The 18,554-nt window shown below is 38.9% G+C and overlaps 1 long non-coding RNA gene across 1 annotated transcript; it reads right to left on the reverse strand.

Moving 5' to 3' along the window:
• Positions 1–1,058: 1,058 nt before the first annotated feature.
• Positions 1,059–18,016, reverse strand: LOC137156805 (uncharacterized). Its single transcript, XR_010920905.1, has 2 exons — positions 17,944–18,016; positions 1,059–1,547 (listed from the first exon to the last, which is right to left on the reverse strand). It is a non-coding gene; the product is annotated as an uncharacterized lncRNA (long non-coding RNA).
• Between the last annotated feature and the right edge of the window lie 538 nt (positions 18,017–18,554).

Here is an 18,554-nt window from a genome sequence, read left to right on the forward strand (position 1 = left end):
AACGGGAGTGTGGTATCTAAGGGTATATCTATACTGACAGTGGCAAAGTCACCGCCACCAGATCGATCTTTCAGGATCGATTGAGTGGTCAGTGTAGACCCGCTCAATCGATCAGGAAGTTGATTGAGTAAATCCACCCCCTCAAGTAGCGTAGCGCTGTGTTGACAGGAATGCGGTTCCCATCGGTGCAGTGCAGTGAAGACACCCTCAGAAGGGAAGTACAGGAATTGCCACCGAATCGTCGGGTAAGTGTAGACCAGAGCTAAGACATGGCAGGCAATTGTTCCACTGTTCTTGGTGCTGATGAGGCTCAGCTGGAGTACTGTGTCCAATTTTGATTTCCACACTTTAAGAAAGATGTGAACAAACGGTGGAGACTCCAGAAGAGAGCAACAAAATGAAAAAAGGTTTAGAAAACCCGACCTATGAAGAAAGGTGAAAAAAATCTGGGTATGTTTAGTCTTGAGAAAATAAGACTGAGGGGGAGCACCTGATGACAGTTTGCAAATATATTAAGGGCTGTTAGAGAGAGGATGGTGATTATTTGTTATCCATATCCCCTAAAGGTAGGGCAAGAAGTAATCAGCTTAGTCTGCAGCTGAGGACATTTACCTTAAATATTAGAAAACTTTCTAACAATAAAGATAGTTAAATACTGGAAAAGGTTACCAAGGAGGTTGTGGAATCCCTGTTATTAGAGGTTTTTAAAAACAGATTAGACAAACACCTGTCAGGAATGGTCTAGGTATACATGGTCCTGCGCCTCAGTGCAGGAGAATGGTCTAGATGACATTTTGGGGTCTCTTACATCTCTACTATTGCTTCTACGATTATTGCTCCACTTCTACCAGGAAGCAAGGATTAAAAACTGTTTTAATCAGGCCCAGGATAAAGGCTTAAGTCCTCCCACTTCCACCTCTGACAAGCAACTTTCAAAACAAAGAGAAAAAAAGGTAGAAAGACAAAAATGCAAAGACACCCTCACCATCTGATAGGCAATCCCCAGTGGAAGATGGGAAGGAAGGAAGATGGAGGAAAAGAAAGGTAATGGGCAAATATTTAATAATATGTAATTTTTATTTGTCAGACATCACTTCCTCCTCTATCCTTCTATAGTTTCTTTACACAATGCTAGCAAGCAGTACAACTCAGGAGGAAAGAGTTTTATATAGAGATGCCATGAACACATTTTCAAACTGCACTTGCCTCCAATATGAGTTAAAGAGTCAATTAACAAAGGAGAAATCAAGCATGAAGCATAAATTAGGGGTCAATAGAGAAAGAATTTGCAACAGAGATTGAATCTGGAGAGCCCTGAGTCAATGTCCTGAGAAGGAGATTTAATTCTGATGAGGAATTAATTTTTTTTTCCTGATTCTCTGTCCAAATGGAGATCCTTTTAACTATAAATTGGCTGTGTGGGTTTCCAAAGCAAAATCTCTTTTCCTCGATGCCCTTCTCTCGCTTCCTTTTACATCATCCGTATTTCCTCAGCTCCTTTATTTGGAATCCTTCCTTTTCTTTTTCTTTCATTTTGCATTCAACAGCTGAAAGAAAAAGATTTATAGAAAAGAATTAGAGGTGAGAACCGAGGCATATGGCTGCATTCCATGCTTCCATGACAAGGAGGCAAAGAAAACGGAGGACGCAGTGGGTTGGTTTGCACCCTTGCACTGCCTTGACAGTTCTCTTCCTGCTTGTATCTTGGTAGGTGGAACCATAATACTTAATGTAGAGAATCTATTATAGTAGAGTAGATGGGAAAACGTGACAATTCCAAATAACTGGACAAAATGATGAGTTTAAGCTAGTCCTCATTGCTTTATCTTCCGAACCATCAGAATAAATTATTCTGTCTTTAATTTGCTGATAGCTCTCCAGAGATAGGTTTATGAATCTTTCATTCATCCATTTCAGGGTAGACTGATTTAAATCAAAACAGTTTAAATTACTGACTTTAATCATTATTTAAATCAGCAAGCAAGAAACCTTGATTTAATAATTGATTTTAATCATGTTTTGCATTTGTGCTTTCTAGTAGTTATTTTCTAAACAAAGGTTGATTCTCATTAGCTGATAACCACTAAAACATGTTGATTTACACCTAAATATAGCCTTTACAATTAAATTTGGTGCTTCTTTTTGTTAACCAGACTACACTATATCTACACATAATTATTTAAGCAATGATATTACTTGATTTACATTTATTCAGATGCTCCATTTTTACATTTTTAATATATTAGAAATAGAGAGTGATGTATTTCTTATTTACTAGATGATGATTAATATTTTACTTATGATTTGGGTCAAAGTCTATTTGGGCAGAAATTCAAATGTATAAAAATGAACAAAATTGACTTTTAATGTTTTTAATGAAATAAAGCTATCTTAAAAGGTTGGATATATCAGAAAAAAAGGTTTTCAAAACATGTTTTGCATTTAAACTGGCTGATTTATTAAACAAAGGAAGTATTATCTGTAGCTAATTGACTGAATTGATTGATTGTTATTGATCACCATGCCCATCAAGATTTTAGAACTAGTATATCTCACCCTCTCATACCTAGTTTTTTTAATACACTGGAACAGCAAAACAACTTTCCTGCTTTTTCAATTCCCAACTGGTTTATTAACTTTGACTGAACTAGTCATTGAACTGAACTTACTCAATAAATTGAAATGAAAGAAATATCCTCTCTCCACTTGCAGAAGAGGCCACTGCTGTCAAAAGCTGGTTTAGCACATCAACAAACCATAGTTCCAAGTGCTTAGCCACCAGTTCAGTGGTCTGACTTCCTTTAAGCAAGCAATATATATTGCAGCAAACATATATTGCTTAATATTTTGTTTGTTTTTCATTTAAATTATTGTAATAGAATATAATAAGTTTAGGACTTAATATAGGTTGTCAATTTCAAAGTTAATTTTAAATAGGTTTATTTTTAAAAATTAAACCTTATGTAATTTAAATTAAATATCTGATTGTTTTCATTTTAAATATCGTCAATTTTTATCCACCTTCATCCATTCCTTTATCTTTTTTATGTGGTTTAGAGGAAACATTTTCTTGTAGGAACCATAAATTAACACATCCTGCCTGTAAGTCATACATGTCTGTAGCAATCAGGACTTATATGATTATCACTATGTAATAGTCTGCTCTCATACCATCTCACAGAATCTTCTCAAACCAGCTTGTTTTCCTTCTTTGACAAGGTAACTGGTTTCGTGGACATAGGAAATGCGGTGGACATAATATACCTGGACTTTAGCAAGTTTTTTGACACAGTCTCACATGACATGCTGATAAATAAGCTGGAGAAATGCAGGCTTGGTGGAACTATCATTAAGTGGCTACATAATTGGTTAAACAACCACAAGCAATGAGTAACTATTAATGGAATGATGTCAGATTGAAAGGAGGTCTCGAATGGAGAACCTGGGGTTCCACAGGGATCTGTTCTGGGTCCAGTGTTATTTAATGTCTTTATTAATGACCTGGATGTAAGAATAGAGAGCACAATGATCGAATTTGCAAGTGACACATAGCTAGGTGAACTGCAAACACTTTGGAGGCTAGAGCTAAAATTCAAAAGGTTCTTGATAAGTTGAAGAATTGGGCTATAGACAACAAAATAAAATTCAAAAAAGACAAGTGTAAAGTGCTACAGTTAGGGGGAAAAAAACAAATGCACAAATACAAAATGGGGGATAACTGGCTTGGCAGCAGCACTGCTGAGAAGGGTCTGGAAGTTGTGGTAGACCACAACCTCAACATGAGTCACAGTGCAATGCTGTTGTAGCCCATAGGGCTAGCTTGCCTTTATTATATTCACTGCTTTCTATTATATTCATCAGTAATGCACGGAATCTACAGGCCTGTACACTGTAAGATATTAGCTTCAGAAAGTTAGCATAAGGCTTAAGGCCTATGAACTTTGAACAGATAAATGGCCCAACGAAAAACCCCAAATACTGGGAAGCTGAAAATACAGAGTTTAAGGAGAGTTTCTAACCACAGGTACATGATTCAACCACAAGAGTGCCATGGCAACAAATTGACATACATAACAGGTTCATGAGCTACATCCACAGATAACTAACCACAAGAGGGACATGGTAACAAATTGATGTACATAGTAATACATTGAGATCATTGATATACTACTCTGTAGAAGAAGGACACTCCAACATTATTAGTAAGGTGAGGAAATACAAATAAGGAAAATGGGAAGATCCCCTACTGAATATGCATCAAACATAGTGGCATCAGCATATCATATTATAAAAGTTACATCCCAGGACAGTAGGGTAGAGAGAGATGTAATCCTTGTGAGGTGCTAAAATGATGGCCACTGGTGATGAGGAGAAAGGTGATGGTGAACATTTCAGGTTGTTCAGCAACGGATGGATGCGCAGATGTACATTCTGTAGTATCTCTAGCAACCTTATTGATTTGGGGTGTTTGTGACTGTGCTAAATGTATTAATAAAATACTTGTAAATCAGAAAGAGTTCCTATAGTGTGAGTGTTGCAACTATGCGCTTAGAGGTTCCCAACTATATAATAATTTGTATACTACTGGGACTGATCTTGGGACAAGAATCTGTCAACCCTTGAATTGATAACTGGGGATTCTTAAGTAATCAGTATAATCTATAGATCAGCCTACATTGTTACAAAAAACAGCAAATGCAATTTTAGGTTGTATTAACAGAGGCATAGCATGAACGTCATGGAAAGTGATACTACTGCTCCATTAGACACTGGTTAGGCTTCAGCTGGAGTACTATGTCCAATTTTGGTCAACAATGTACAGAAGAGATGTAGAGAAACTGGGAAAGATCCAGAGGTGAGTGATAACGATGATCAAAGGGATGGAATGCAAGCCATATGAGCAAAGGCTGAAGGGACTGGGTATTTGTAATTTGGAAAAGAGGAGATTAAAGAGGGACATGATAGCAGTCTTCAAATATTTGAAAGGCTGCCATTAAAAAAGATGGAGAAAAGTTGTTCTATCTTGCCACTGAGGGCAGGACAAGAGGCAATGGGTTCAAACTACAGCACAACAGATTTAGATTAAATCTCAGGAAAATTTCCTAAATCTAAGAACAGTCGTAAAATGAAACAGACTGCCTAGTGAAGTCATGGAAGCTCCCTCTCTGGAGGTTTTAAAAGGATGCTGGATAGCCATCTGTCTTGGATGGTTTAGACACAACAAATCCTGCATCTTGGCAGGGGGTTAGATTAGATGACCCTTTTGGTCCCTTTTAACCCTATGGTTCTATGATTCTAATCCCTCTGGAAAAAATACTAAGTCTGTGTAGAATTCAGTAAATCAATGTTATTCAGCCTTTCATCAGTGCTGAAACATTTGAGCAAGTGTCACCTACCATGAATTGGTCTGTAGGTGTATCATAGTATTAAACTGTCTCGGTGTGCAAAGAATTGAAGAATAGAGCAATAAGTGACAATACAGTACACATTAGTAGTCAGAGGGTGTGCACCTTGGATTTGTGTTTAAAAATCATGTCTTCAAGTCTTCAGCCACCTAAGAAGGGTAGCCAACTAATACACAGTCTGAATTGGCTTATTGTTATTAAGCTATGGCTCATTAATTTTACATTTCATTGTTTTAAAAAGCAGTTTTATGGAGATTTACTATTACATTATTTATAATTTGTATTTCAGTAGCACCTAGAAACCCCATCTGAGATACAGATCAATTGTGTTAGGCACAAGATATCCTTGGGCAATGGAGCCTTCCACTATGAAAAACAGATCCTAGTAAAATATATTTTCTTTGCTCTTTTGAGGTGTCTACTATTTGTAAAATGCCCTCTACTTTTTGGACCTTAAATGAGTTAAAAACAAGTTAAGTAACCAAAAGATCTGTTTACTGTAGCTTTTCTTCTCCAGCTCCTAATTCTGCACTATTGTTCCCTTCCCACGCCCCCCACTCCAAACTGTTCCTTTTTCACCCTCATCCCACCTAGTGTTGCCTTCTTATCAATTACAAATTACAAATTCTCTGGCTCTGAGTCCAGATTCTCAAACTGATGGAATTATTCAGAGTAATTTGTCACAGCATTACGACCAATAACTGTTTGGGACAATAATGGGTTATTATGATTACTGAAGTTTAACTATGAATTAATCCAAGATCATTCCTATCAAATAAACTGGTAGAAAGGCACACAACAGCTTCCTTCTCCAAATGGTTCTTTCTTAGTGTCAGGAGTTTTAATCAGTGTCATGGTTTAAAGCAGCAGATATTCATCTTTTAAGAGTGTTAAACAAGGACATCTTGTGAGGCACTGCTTCCAGTCAGTCTTACAGGCATTCCTTACACAGGAGGCTACACGCTGGATCTTCCTGCTTGTTAATATGAAAAAGGTTACTAATCTGTTCTGTAACTGTTGTTCTTCAAGACGTGCTGAACAGGTCCATTCCACTTCAAGTGTGTGTATGATACATGCACTAGGCTTGGAGATTTTTCCCTTAGTAATACCTGTCAAAGCAGCATATGAACCCTCTTCTGTCTCATGCTGCTGTGCAGTGGTATAAAGGGCAAAGCCATCTCTGACCTCCTCTGTTCCTTATTATGGGACAAACTGATATAGAGGGGAAGGAGGGTGGGATGTGGAATGGATATGTGCAACACATCTCAAAGAACAAGTTATAGAGCAGGCTAATGACTGCTTTTTATTCTTCTAGTGATTGCACATATCCATTGCATTTCAGGCAGTTCAGAAGCAGTTCAATCCAGAGATGGGATTTGAGTGTACCTGAACAACAACTGAAGGACTACACATCCAAATGTGGTATCATTTCTGGAAAACTGATACATGGCATAATGAGATGCAAAGGTATGTACAATTACCAAGTTGCAGTTCTACAAATGTCCTGCATAGGTATGTACAATTACCAAGTTGCAGTTCTACAATTGTCCTGTATAAGCATGTGAGCTAGAAAAGCTGCAGAAACTGCTTGAGATGTTGTCAAGTATGCTACCACTCTGCTTGGCAACATTGTAGCACAGTGGTTTTCAATCTGTGGTTTATGTCTAAGATTTCCAGTGAGGTTCACACCTCCATTCGAAATTTTGTAGGGGTCAGCAAATGAAAAAAGGTTGAAAAACCACTGTCATAGCACAAACGTGTGCAAGAGGAAATCCATGATGAGATCATCTGCGGTGAGACTGGAAGACCCTTCACCCTCTCCGTGACTGTCATGGACAGTTAATAGAATGACCTGCCTAAATAAAAAGCTAATGCTCTCCTGACATCCAATGAGTGGAGTCTCTCCTCATCCTTATGAGCATGAGGCTCAGGAAAGAAAGTTGATAAATATATAGCCTGCTTGATAGGGAAGTGACAAACTACTTTGGTCAGAAATTTTAGGTGTGGGAGTAAGTATACCTTGTCCTTGTAAAAAACTGTATATGGTGGATTGGCTACTAGGGCTTGCTATTTTTCTACTCTCCTCGCAGAGGTAAATGCCACCAAAAAGGCTACTTTCATCAAAAGATAAAGCAATGAACAGGTAGCCAGCAGTTCAAAGGGTGGATCCATCAGCTTTGTTAATTCCAGGTTTAAGTCCTAATGAGCAATAGGATCCTCTACTTTGGGATATAATTAGTCCAGACCCAGTGGCTTACCGACGGGGAGTATAGGGTGGCAGGGTGCCGGCCAGGCCCTCCATGATGCACAAGGGATGGGGTGCACAGGAAGCTCTGAGTGGGAGAGGCGGGCGCCATGTTGCAGGTAAGGGCGGGGAGTGGGGCGTAACGGATCCTGACCAGACCCGGGCTTCACCACCGCCATGAGCGCCAGAAAGTCCCCGGGGCACAGGAGGAGGAACGTGGCATGTCCCCCCCAGAGGTACAGATCCTCCCTCCCCGGGCAGCTGGAGGGCAGTGCCATCTGGTGGGAGCCAGGGACCCCTCCTGCCCTGCGTACACCATTGTCCAGACCGTTTAAGAACCTAAAACATGGGATTGGAGAAAAGTGAGCAATTATCATTTGGAGGATGGAAAGCTGAGATAGCTTCTAGGCAAACCCTGATGACACTAATGGAAAGATCTTGCTGTTTCAGATATAACAAATAGTCCAGAACTTGGTGTACAGAAGTCCAGACTAGAGAAACACCTTTTTGTTGAGACCACAAGGAGAATTATTTCCACTTCAACAGATAAGTGTACCTAGAAGGTTTTCTGCTTTTTATGATGATGTTTTCCACATCCGTTGAACAGACCTCCTGAGGTTTTAACCATGGAGCATCCAGGCTGTAAGATGAAGAGCAATTAGGTTAGGATGAAGAAGGATACCATGGTCCTATGATATCAGGTCTCATTCTGGTAGTAATTTTCATGAAGCCCTGGTTTAGAGGCTGAGCAGAATGGAAAACCAATGCTGATGAGGCCACACTGACACTATGAGGATCATGTGAGCATGATCCTGTTTTACTTTTAACAACAGTCTGGGGAGGAGCAGAACTGGGGGGTAAGCATTTTTCTTTCCAGGGCAACAAGAGTCTGTCAGAGACCCTGGACTGCGAACTACTCTTGAACAAAATCAGTGACACTTTCTGTTGTGATGAGTTGCAAACAGTTCTATATAAAGAATCCCCCAGGCTATATCTGGCCTGAGAGACCTCTTGTGATGAATGGTGAAAGATCTGCTCAAGCAGTCTGCCTGTTCTTGACACCTGGAGGCTTTGAAGTGAATTGTGTTGGTGATGCAAAACTTCAAATGCAGTATTGCCTCTTGGCACAGATGATCCAATCTGGCTCTTCCCTCTCTGTTCACATAGAACATCACTGCAGTGTTGTCCATAAGAACTTTGTCCATAAAATTCCTTCCTTTAATACGGGGGAGGAAAGCAAGACGAGCTAGACAAATAGCTCTCAACTGTCTTACATTTATGTGGAGAGCTAAATCTTAGCCATCCCGGAGATCTTGAATCTGTAGATTCCCCAGGTGGGCTCCCCAAATTAGGGCAGAAGCATCTGTAACCAGAGTCAGTGCGAGTTGTGGGGAAAGGAAGGGAACTCCCATACATATATTGGTTGTGTCCAGCCACCATTACAAGGAAGCTAAGACTCCTGTGGGCATTTGGCCCAATGTGTCCAGTGGGTGTCAAATCTAGGAGCACACTGAGCTCAACCAGCTCTGCAACTTTCTGAGATGAAGCCTGGAATGCTGAACCACATAAGCACATAAGGTCCTGTGCCCCAGAAGGCTCAGGCAGTTCCCTACAGTGGTGTCTGGATGGGCCTTCAGGCCTAACAAGGTGGCTAACACAGTCTGGAACCTGGTTTGCAGGAGGAAAGCCGTAGCTATTGTAGAATCCAGTACCTCCCCTACAAAGTTTATTCTCTGAGTAGGTGAAAAGACTGACTTTTCTTTGCTGATCAGCAGTCCTAGCACTCTGACTATGGACTGAATCTTGGCCTCACTAAATTCTACCTTTTTGACCAACCTCTCACCAACCAGTCAGCCAGGTATGGAAACACTTGTACTCATGTTTTCCTTAGGAACGCAGCTACTGCCACCATGAATTTTGTAAATACTCATGAGGCCACAGATAAGCCAAAGAACTGGACCATAAACTGAGAGTGAGATTATTTGACCATAAATCTAAGGAATCTCTTGTTGCTTTGATGGATTTCCACATGGAAATATGCATTCCTCAAGTTGAGGTCAACATACCAGTTGCCAAGATCTAGTGAGGGAATAGTGGATGTTAGGGTGACCATGTAGAATTTTATTTTCTTTATATATGTATTTTGCTCTCACAGGCCTAATATAGTTCTGAGACCTCCTTTTGCCTCTGAAATTAGGAAGTAGCATGACAAAAAACCCTTTTCTTCTGAGGAGAGGAGAGACCACCTCTACGTTTCTCAACCTGAGGAAAGACTGCACCTGCCAAAGGCGGACCTCATGAGAATGGTCCCTGAAGCGGGGCAGAGAAGGAGGATGGGCGGGAGGGATAAGAAATAAAATGAGGGGCGTACACCAATTCCATCATGTTTAGAACCCACCCGTCTCTGATAATACGGGTCCAACCTCTTAGGAAGTGGGATAAGCTTTTGGAAAAAACAGGGATAGAGAAGTTGGCATAAGGTAAACTGGTAAGCTATCCTTGATCAGGACGTTAAACAGACTGCTTGGCATTCCTTGGCTGTCTGGATGAGCTCATAGCAGATGAAAACGAGGAGTGTGGTGGTCTCTTCCTATGATCTTTCCTTTTCTCCTAGACTGGTCAGGTTTCCTAGATGTCAAAGGCGGGCAACGATGGAATGATTGAGGGCAGAATTGCTTCTTTCTAGGGACTGGAGATACAAATCCACAAAGACTTTAATGAAGACCTGCAGTCCTTCACACTATGCAGCTTTTCAGCAGTCTACTGGGAAAACATGTTTGGACCCTTAAAGGAAATATCTTAGATATGCTGGACATCCTGAGGAAGACCGGACAACTGGAACCATGAACACCTCTGTATTGTGATAGCAGATGCCACAGCCCCGGCTGCAGAGTCTGCCACATCCAAAGCAGTCTGGTGAGAGCTCCTAACTGTCAGCTTTCCCTCATCCACTACTGCCTGAAACGCCTGTCTGGCATCCTCCACTGACTTGTCCACAAATTTGAGGTGACTGCATCTGTTCCAAAGGCCTGCTGGTTCAAGATATGAAACTGTAGCCCTGCTGTACAGTTTTCTAGTGAAAAAATTGAGTTTCTTTGCCTTTCTCGACTACTTCTCGTTCACCACTGGGACCACGAAGGACCTTGGGGGATTTGTGTGTAAAATGTTCATATTCCCATGCTTGGATATAGTACTTCCATTCAGTTCTTTTTGCAGTTGGTGGAAGAAGACGGCATTTGCCACAGAACCCTTGGGAACTCCAGAACACACTCATTTAGGGGGAGAGCTACCCTAGAGCTACCTGTTGATCCTAAAATGTCCACCACACAATTTGAGCTCTCTTGAACTGCCTCTACTTGTATGTCTAGTGAGGAGACCACACTCTTCAACAGATCCTGACATGTCCTGTAATCATCCTAAAGAGGCAAAGACACACCTGACACTACCACTCCTTTGGGGAGAAGGAAGAAGAAGGAAAAGCAGATTGAGGTGGAGCCTTCCATAATTCCTCTGATATAGAGTCCACTGAGGCAGTTTGCACATGTTTGGTAACAGTGGTGACTTCACATATCTTCTTTGTAGACTATCCTGGCATCTACTCGAGGATCTGGAGTGAGGAGGTTGTGAGAAGGATCTGGTGGTGGAAGAAAAATCCCCATGGATTCTAATATAGCCACTGGTAGGGTATTGGATCCCCATATCTTACAGACCAAGTATTAGTGTCACTCAACCAATGCTGAACCTCTGCAGGAAACAAAGGGTGAAAACCCCCAGATGGAGAGTGATGTCTCCTATCCCAAAGTTGAAACACATATATATCTACCTCCAATTCCGAAGATGAGCCAAAGTCACCTGACGGGGGGTATGGTGCCTTTTGGTGCCAATGAGCATCATCAAGATTCTGGAGATGATGGTGCTGGGGAAAGCATACTAAGTTTGCTTGTTGACAGCACCAGGCAAGGAGATGAAGGAGGATGCAAAATCAGCCACAGTACTGATAGCTGATCTCTACCAGTAGGTAAATCAGCCTGAGGATTTACCAGTACTGGCCAATGTGTCTCCTGAACAACTGGAGAAGCCGGGACCAAGAGGCATAGGAGATCACATTCAGCCAGCATTGTCAACACTAAGAAGTTCCCCTGTTGCTGCTGATGTTGCATCGAAGGTGTTGACACTAGGGACTGGGTCTAATCTGTTTCCCAGTTTGTTTGCTGGTTCACAGTGCCAGAGACCTCAGTCTTTTGGAGGATGAGTCCTTTGAAGCACCCTGCTGCTGTTTCTTCCGCAGCATCAGGGAAGGAAAGTGGCACTGACACTCAGCAATGTCTGGAGGAATATTCCTTATCAAAGTAGATGTGTTCAGCGCCTGCCCTGAGCAGGAAGGCTCCAAAGGTGGATGCAAAACAGCATCCATGGGAACATGATGAAGTCTCACCTCCCTATCTTTTCCAGATCAGGGCTTAAAGTCTCTGCAGATCTGGCATCTATCTTGAACATGAACCTTGCCAAGAAGAATGAGACTCACTGCCATAGATTTTCTGCAGCCAGTGCAAGACTTAAAGCCTGGAGAACAAGTCATTTCCCAATACTGGATGTCAGGACCCAGAACAACCAGAAACTGACAGTCTACTAAATTAGGTTAAATCTACACTAACTAAACTATAAAACTACAAAACTATAAAAACAAGAACCAACAATATACAAGAGAACTATTTCCCTGAAAAGGGAGAAAAACATTTGCAGAATCAAGCCAATATGCTCCAACTACCAACCACAGGCGGAAAGAAGGAACTGAAGTGGCCCTGCCCTTTATACCGTCATGCAGCAGCATGAGGTAGCAAAGGGCTCATGTACAGCTCTGATGTGTACAGCTAAGGGAAAAATCCCCAATGCTGGCGCACTATACATGCAAACACCTGAAGTGGAATGAACATGTGCAAATCACTCTAAGAAGAAAAGAAGGTTAAAATCAGGGCCATATTTTGGGATGTCAGATCTCTGAGGTACATAGTGTACGGATAACCACCGTCGTCTCCAGAATCTTTACACACATCCCAGATTTTGAGAATGTTATGCTCATTTGCACTTGTGGTTAAATTTGAATGTCTAGACCTAATTAGAAAATGGTTTATGGATTGCTACAAAATGAAAGTGATTTTGAGGTCATTTCATTATCAGGATGTGGTCTGAGTGTCCCTATATAATTTCTGTCACCTGAGTTCCCTGGGTATACTCAGGCTCCCTCACTGGAGACATTTGATGGGTACTACAAATGTTGTTGGGACCATCAGACTCAACATTCATAGCATGGACCTTGATAATATCTGCTTGTTCTAGCAAAACCTTTCTGTCAGTCATACAATACCCTGGATCCTATTGGATCCTGATAGAGTGAGAAAAGGAAATATGAAACAGACACATTAAAGTTTCCTTCATCTTCTGAAGGCTTGCCTCCAATGTCTTCAGGAGAATCTCTTCTTTGTCTTCATGTTTCTTCAAACTTTCCAAATGAAGGCCCTCATTAGAAAAAGCAATTCTCATAATAGTGCCACCTACATCAAAAGCCACCAACACCAATACTTGGCTGATAAAACATTCTCAGAGAACCTTCTTAAATTCAGCATGTTTCTCCTGGAGAAATGTAAATCTATAAAGTTAATAGCCTTCTTCCCATCTCCATCTGAGACTTAGCCATGAGAGACTGGCAAGTTTGTGATACTGAATTTAAGACTGCTGCCTGGTAAACACTTCTGTCATGGGCACCACCATGTCTGAATTCATGGGCACCACCACCTAAGGTCAATCAATTTCAGATATGACTACACTTGCCTTAACCACAAAGCCCTCACGTGGAGGGTTGGATACATACCTGGTAGCAAAATATAGTTTTCCTGAGCATCCTGAACAGTGTCATAGTAGAGTGAGGTGTTTTCCATGCCTTCAAAAGCTCACTCGAAATAAGGTGCAAATGCATGGCAATCCTACTGGAAGAAGTAGCCTGATCCAGTCATTTAATCCACATCCATTACAGTCTTGGCAGGAAGCAGTCCTGGCAACCTTAGCCATCTAGCATAGAATCTAAGGAAAGCCAGGTCCAAGAGAATTCAGTCACTTTGCGGCGGTGCATAACTGACTGGGGTTGGACTGTAATCAAACTGGAATGTTGTTAAGGAAGCCGAGGCAGCAGTGGTTGGGCTCCATGTAAAGCACTTTAAGTCTAGAAAACTGAAAACCCTTTCTTTTCTCAGTCAAGATGCTCAAAACTCAATAGTGAGAATCCTGTGAATATAATATCTTTAAAGAAGCATGGCAAAATGGTACTCATCCACTCACCCAGCCCCAGAATTTTTTTGGGGGGGGGAGGGGATGGGGTAGGCAGGGGAGGACAGGTAAGTAAAGTATCTTTTTTTGTTTATCATAGTCATCATACTAAAGGATGTAAACATTTTCATGACAGTTTTATAATCATGAAGCTACTTTAAAGCATAATTATTACACTTTTCTGCACCTTTATTTCCATGATGTTTAATGTGGGTGTACATGGGCTTTGCAGAGCTAAGAAATACATAAGATTTCAATAAAACAAACTATTTAGCAGACCCAAAAACACCATTGAGAGCCTTAGATACAGCTTCAAATAGAGAAGTGTGAGAGGAAAAGTAGTGTTATCTCATGGCCAGTTTTGATGTAAATTAGATATTGTTAGCTAAACTGCTGCTTCTCAGCAAAAGAATAATGAAATATTGAAAATGAAATTATTCATGGATGCTTGAAAGGACATAGAAAAGCAACAAAGCAGATATATCTTCAATGTTATGTGCAATAAAGAGAAACACATACAATAATTAAAACAACTGGAGGACAACTACTCACTAGTATAATCTCACAGTCACTATTAACTTCAGTTTCACTTAGACTTTGTGCACATGTGCAGGTTCTTGACAGGAGTCTCCTTAGCACCATCTGGTGACTGCCAGTTTGTAACTTTTGAGAATGCACCAAGTGCAAAATAAATTCAATTCACAGTCTTATGGGACAGAAAAAAATTACAACAGATGCCTCACCATAGGCTCAGAAGAACATCAGACAGGCTGGAATTAATATATATTTAACATATACACTCATGTCACGTGTGTTTTTGTCTGAATGTAACAGGAGGAGGATGGGAACTTGAATATGTCTAATTTAGTCATATATGCAATACAAAGTTATAAATACAACTATTTCCTCCTTCAGTACAAATTTAACTTAAAAGCTATCTTAACTATATTTCAGCTCCTAGGTACTTCAACCCCTTCACATGATGTGGTATATGAAAAATTTCACAAAATGCATACTTTTCTTATAAAAACATATTGAAAAGATATTCAATATAGCTTTAGGAGCTGGAATACTAATTTTATTTATTTTTTTAACAATGCATAGCTGTTGACAGCAATATCAGGATACAGCTGTGCAAAAATGATTCAACCTCCATATGGTGCCACTGTGAATACTATACAATAATTCATAAATATGAAGAGTGAAAGTATCATTATTCAATGTCCCTGAAGAAAATGAAAGCCTATTTTTGTTAGTATTCATCCATTTTGCAGAATAATTTAATTTAATTTTAATGTGTGCATTATTTTCCTTTAGCAAAAACTTGATATGATAAAATAATCAAACACCGAATCAATATGCAATAAAATGTTCTGGTATCCTTTTCTATTTGTTTACATTACCATTAAAACAAGATATTGTATATCTTTAAAGATGAGTTCTTATTATATCTTACCACTACTGCATAACATATTATTTATTTGATAATTACATAGAAAAATATCTTGCATAGTATTATATCTGAATTACATTTAACAAAATATGTTCACTGTCTTAATTAGTCTGTAGGATAGAAATCAAAGGAAGCTGGGATATAAATTGAAGTCTATACATGCCGTATATATCATGTGTACAACAGGGCACATAGAAGTCAAAAGGTCATTATTTTTCTGAAAATTACATATTCTCATGCAAAATCTGATAGTCTTTATTGATGGACAATGTCATAAAGCCATCACTGTGTTTATAGACATTTAATTGAAGACAGCATAAAACGATAAACTAAGAAACATGCATGGTTGACTCCTCCAATTCAAACCATAAATCATACTGATGTTCAGACAAGTCGCCCAGACACAAATTCTGATGATAGATGAACCATTTAACTTTGATTTTTGAAAGCAATGAGCTCGCTAGCAATATCTCACACTGACTAATACCACATATGGTCATATAAGAACTCATCAAAAATCCATTTTTCCCTTGTGTGGATGCTAAAATTATCTTCTAAATGATCATTATTAAAAGTATGCAGTGTGTAACATCTTTCTAATGTGCATAGCTAGATTCAAAGTCTACTTGCTTCAGTAAGCAATAATTTTATCACTATTTCTAATCTTAAAAGAAGGGCTCTTAAAATATAAATAAAAAAGATGAGGTAATCGTAAAATTAATTTATAAAAAGCATTATAGAAAAGCTAACAGAATAAATGAAGGGAAAGGAACTATTTTTTTAAGTTCTTGGCATAACATATTTTCTCTAGATGACAAAATATACTATAGTAAACTCTATTTGGTGAATCCTAAATCATACAATTCCTATATCACGTCACCATTATAATCAATATCCTATAAAGATATCAAAAAACATCTATATTCATCGATGTTTCCTATTTTTGAAACTCTAAAGAATATTATACAGAGATGTCACACCTTAGAATCCAAAAGACAATTACAAACAACTTTTAAGTGAATAAAATTTGATGGTATAATTCACCAGTAGTGGTAAAGTTAAGGCAGTCTGAGAATTTTATTAGAAATCTTCATTTCTAGGATTTATACCATAATTCCATTTTTTATACATATAGCGAAACAGTGAGTGTGCATGTATAAAAAATACAGATGTGCAAATACACATAAATTCCTATTATATATGTATAAAACAGAGCTGTTTCTACATTGCAGGACAGCAAAAATGTTAATTCAAAGTACATCCCGTGCAAATTAAACTTTTTATGTAAGCCCATAATACAAATTAAACCTTTTTGGTATTTTAACATTTGTACCAACTACTGCATTTTAAAAATTGTTTAATCTGCCAGTCCTGCAGCCCTCAATATATAAGCAGGCCCCTTTCACTTTAGTGGGTTGCAGAATCAATCCTAAATCTGAATTCATTGAATAAATTGAAAAAGCTTTGTCTCAATCTTATTTCCCTGTGCCTGTATATGGCAAAAGTCTCCAAACACTGGATGATTTATATACCATGTATTGTATGCTATAAAGACACAATGGATTAAGTTAAGGAGACATTTTGTGGTGCAATTATATGACATCAATGGACTCTTTTTCTTATAAATGAAGAATTTAATTTTTTTTCTTACTAACTTCTGTAAAGAATGTGGAAAAACAGTAAACTTTGATTTTCACTTAATTATTTTGTCTCTTAAACATACAATACACCACAAGTGTTTTGATTTGTGTATAATTTTTTGAATTTTTGTTTTGTTTTGATTTTTTGTTTTGGTCACAGATTTTAGGAAAAAGGAATAATATTTTGCCATGTATACTGCACATTCCAGCTGGTGGCTCTCTCCAACTAGCCAAACTAATAAGTGTCTGCCAAGGATTCAAAGCTTAAACATTATAATGCAGGGCAAAAGTAGCAAGCTTTTCCCCCCAGGGACTTGTTTAGCTGTGTAGCATAATGTCAGACTTTTGGTCTTGTTAGTAAGCAGAGTGTGTATGAGTATACTTGCAGCACAAGAGATATTATACAAGATTCATTAATACAACCTGATTTGCTAGGCTTACCAAAAAAACTCTCCTATTTCATCTTGTCTTATCATTCCTTTTCCCCTAATCTACGGATTCACCAACTACACTTAAGGATGTGTTTTCTTTTTTAAATTTAAAAGTGAAAAGCTTTGACTTTAAACAGGCAGATCTGAATACTTCTCAACTATATATATTTCATATATATTAATAAGAAGTTTAAACATCTAGGGACACTTTCTGATCTCAGTTACCCTGGTGTAAAAATACAAAGTAACTCCACTCAATTCAAAATTAGTCCAGATTTATACTGGTATAACAGATTGGAATATGGCCCTTAAGATATAAAGTTGCCTTACTCTACATCAAAAAGCAATTACATAAAGTATTGTCTAATTACTGCAAAAAAGGAAGGAAATAACAAACAAACTGATAATGCAGCAGTCATTCAGATGATGTACCAGTGCATTCTCTTACCTCAGCTCTTGCCAAATCAAGTTCCTGCATGACCATGACAAGATCAGCATATACCCCTCCAGTTCCTTTTTGGTATCATCCAACTGTAATAAATGAAAGAGCACTGATATTTAGATGGATGAGTTGTGTGCCAGGAAGAGAAAACTACCAAACAAGGACCTAAAGCGATCCCCTGTCTTCACATGCTTGATTTCATTCCTTAATTAGAGCCATTAATCAATAGGTATGAGATATGAGGCTTTAGAAGGGCCTGGTGACACGACACCTTGCCACCTGTCAAAATTACAGCTTTCTGTTCATGCACCATCCCTCAAATAGTTATTTTCTGCAAGCCTGGCTGCATCCCACAATTCATTATTTACTGTATAGTTTTATCCCAGTGCAATGTCAAAAGATAACCCTTTGATTATAAAGAATGGTTTACATAAAATGGTTAAATCTCACAAAAATACTTCAACACTTCTTACAGTAGTTAAAATTTAAAAATATTATATGGTCATTGTACCATAGATGATACATTTTTTCTTAAACCAAATAAGTCTGGTATGCAAACCTGCTTCTACTCTCCTTTATATTTATTAAAAATGTGCAATAGTTTTCAATTCTGAAAA

This window comes from Emydura macquarii, unplaced genomic scaffold, assembly GCF_026122565.2.
Source record: "Emydura macquarii macquarii isolate MOO-44397 ecotype Brisbane River unplaced genomic scaffold, CSIRO-AGI_Emac_v2 contig_1477, whole genome shotgun sequence".
NCBI lineage: Eukaryota > Metazoa > Chordata > Testudines > Chelidae > Emydura > Emydura macquarii.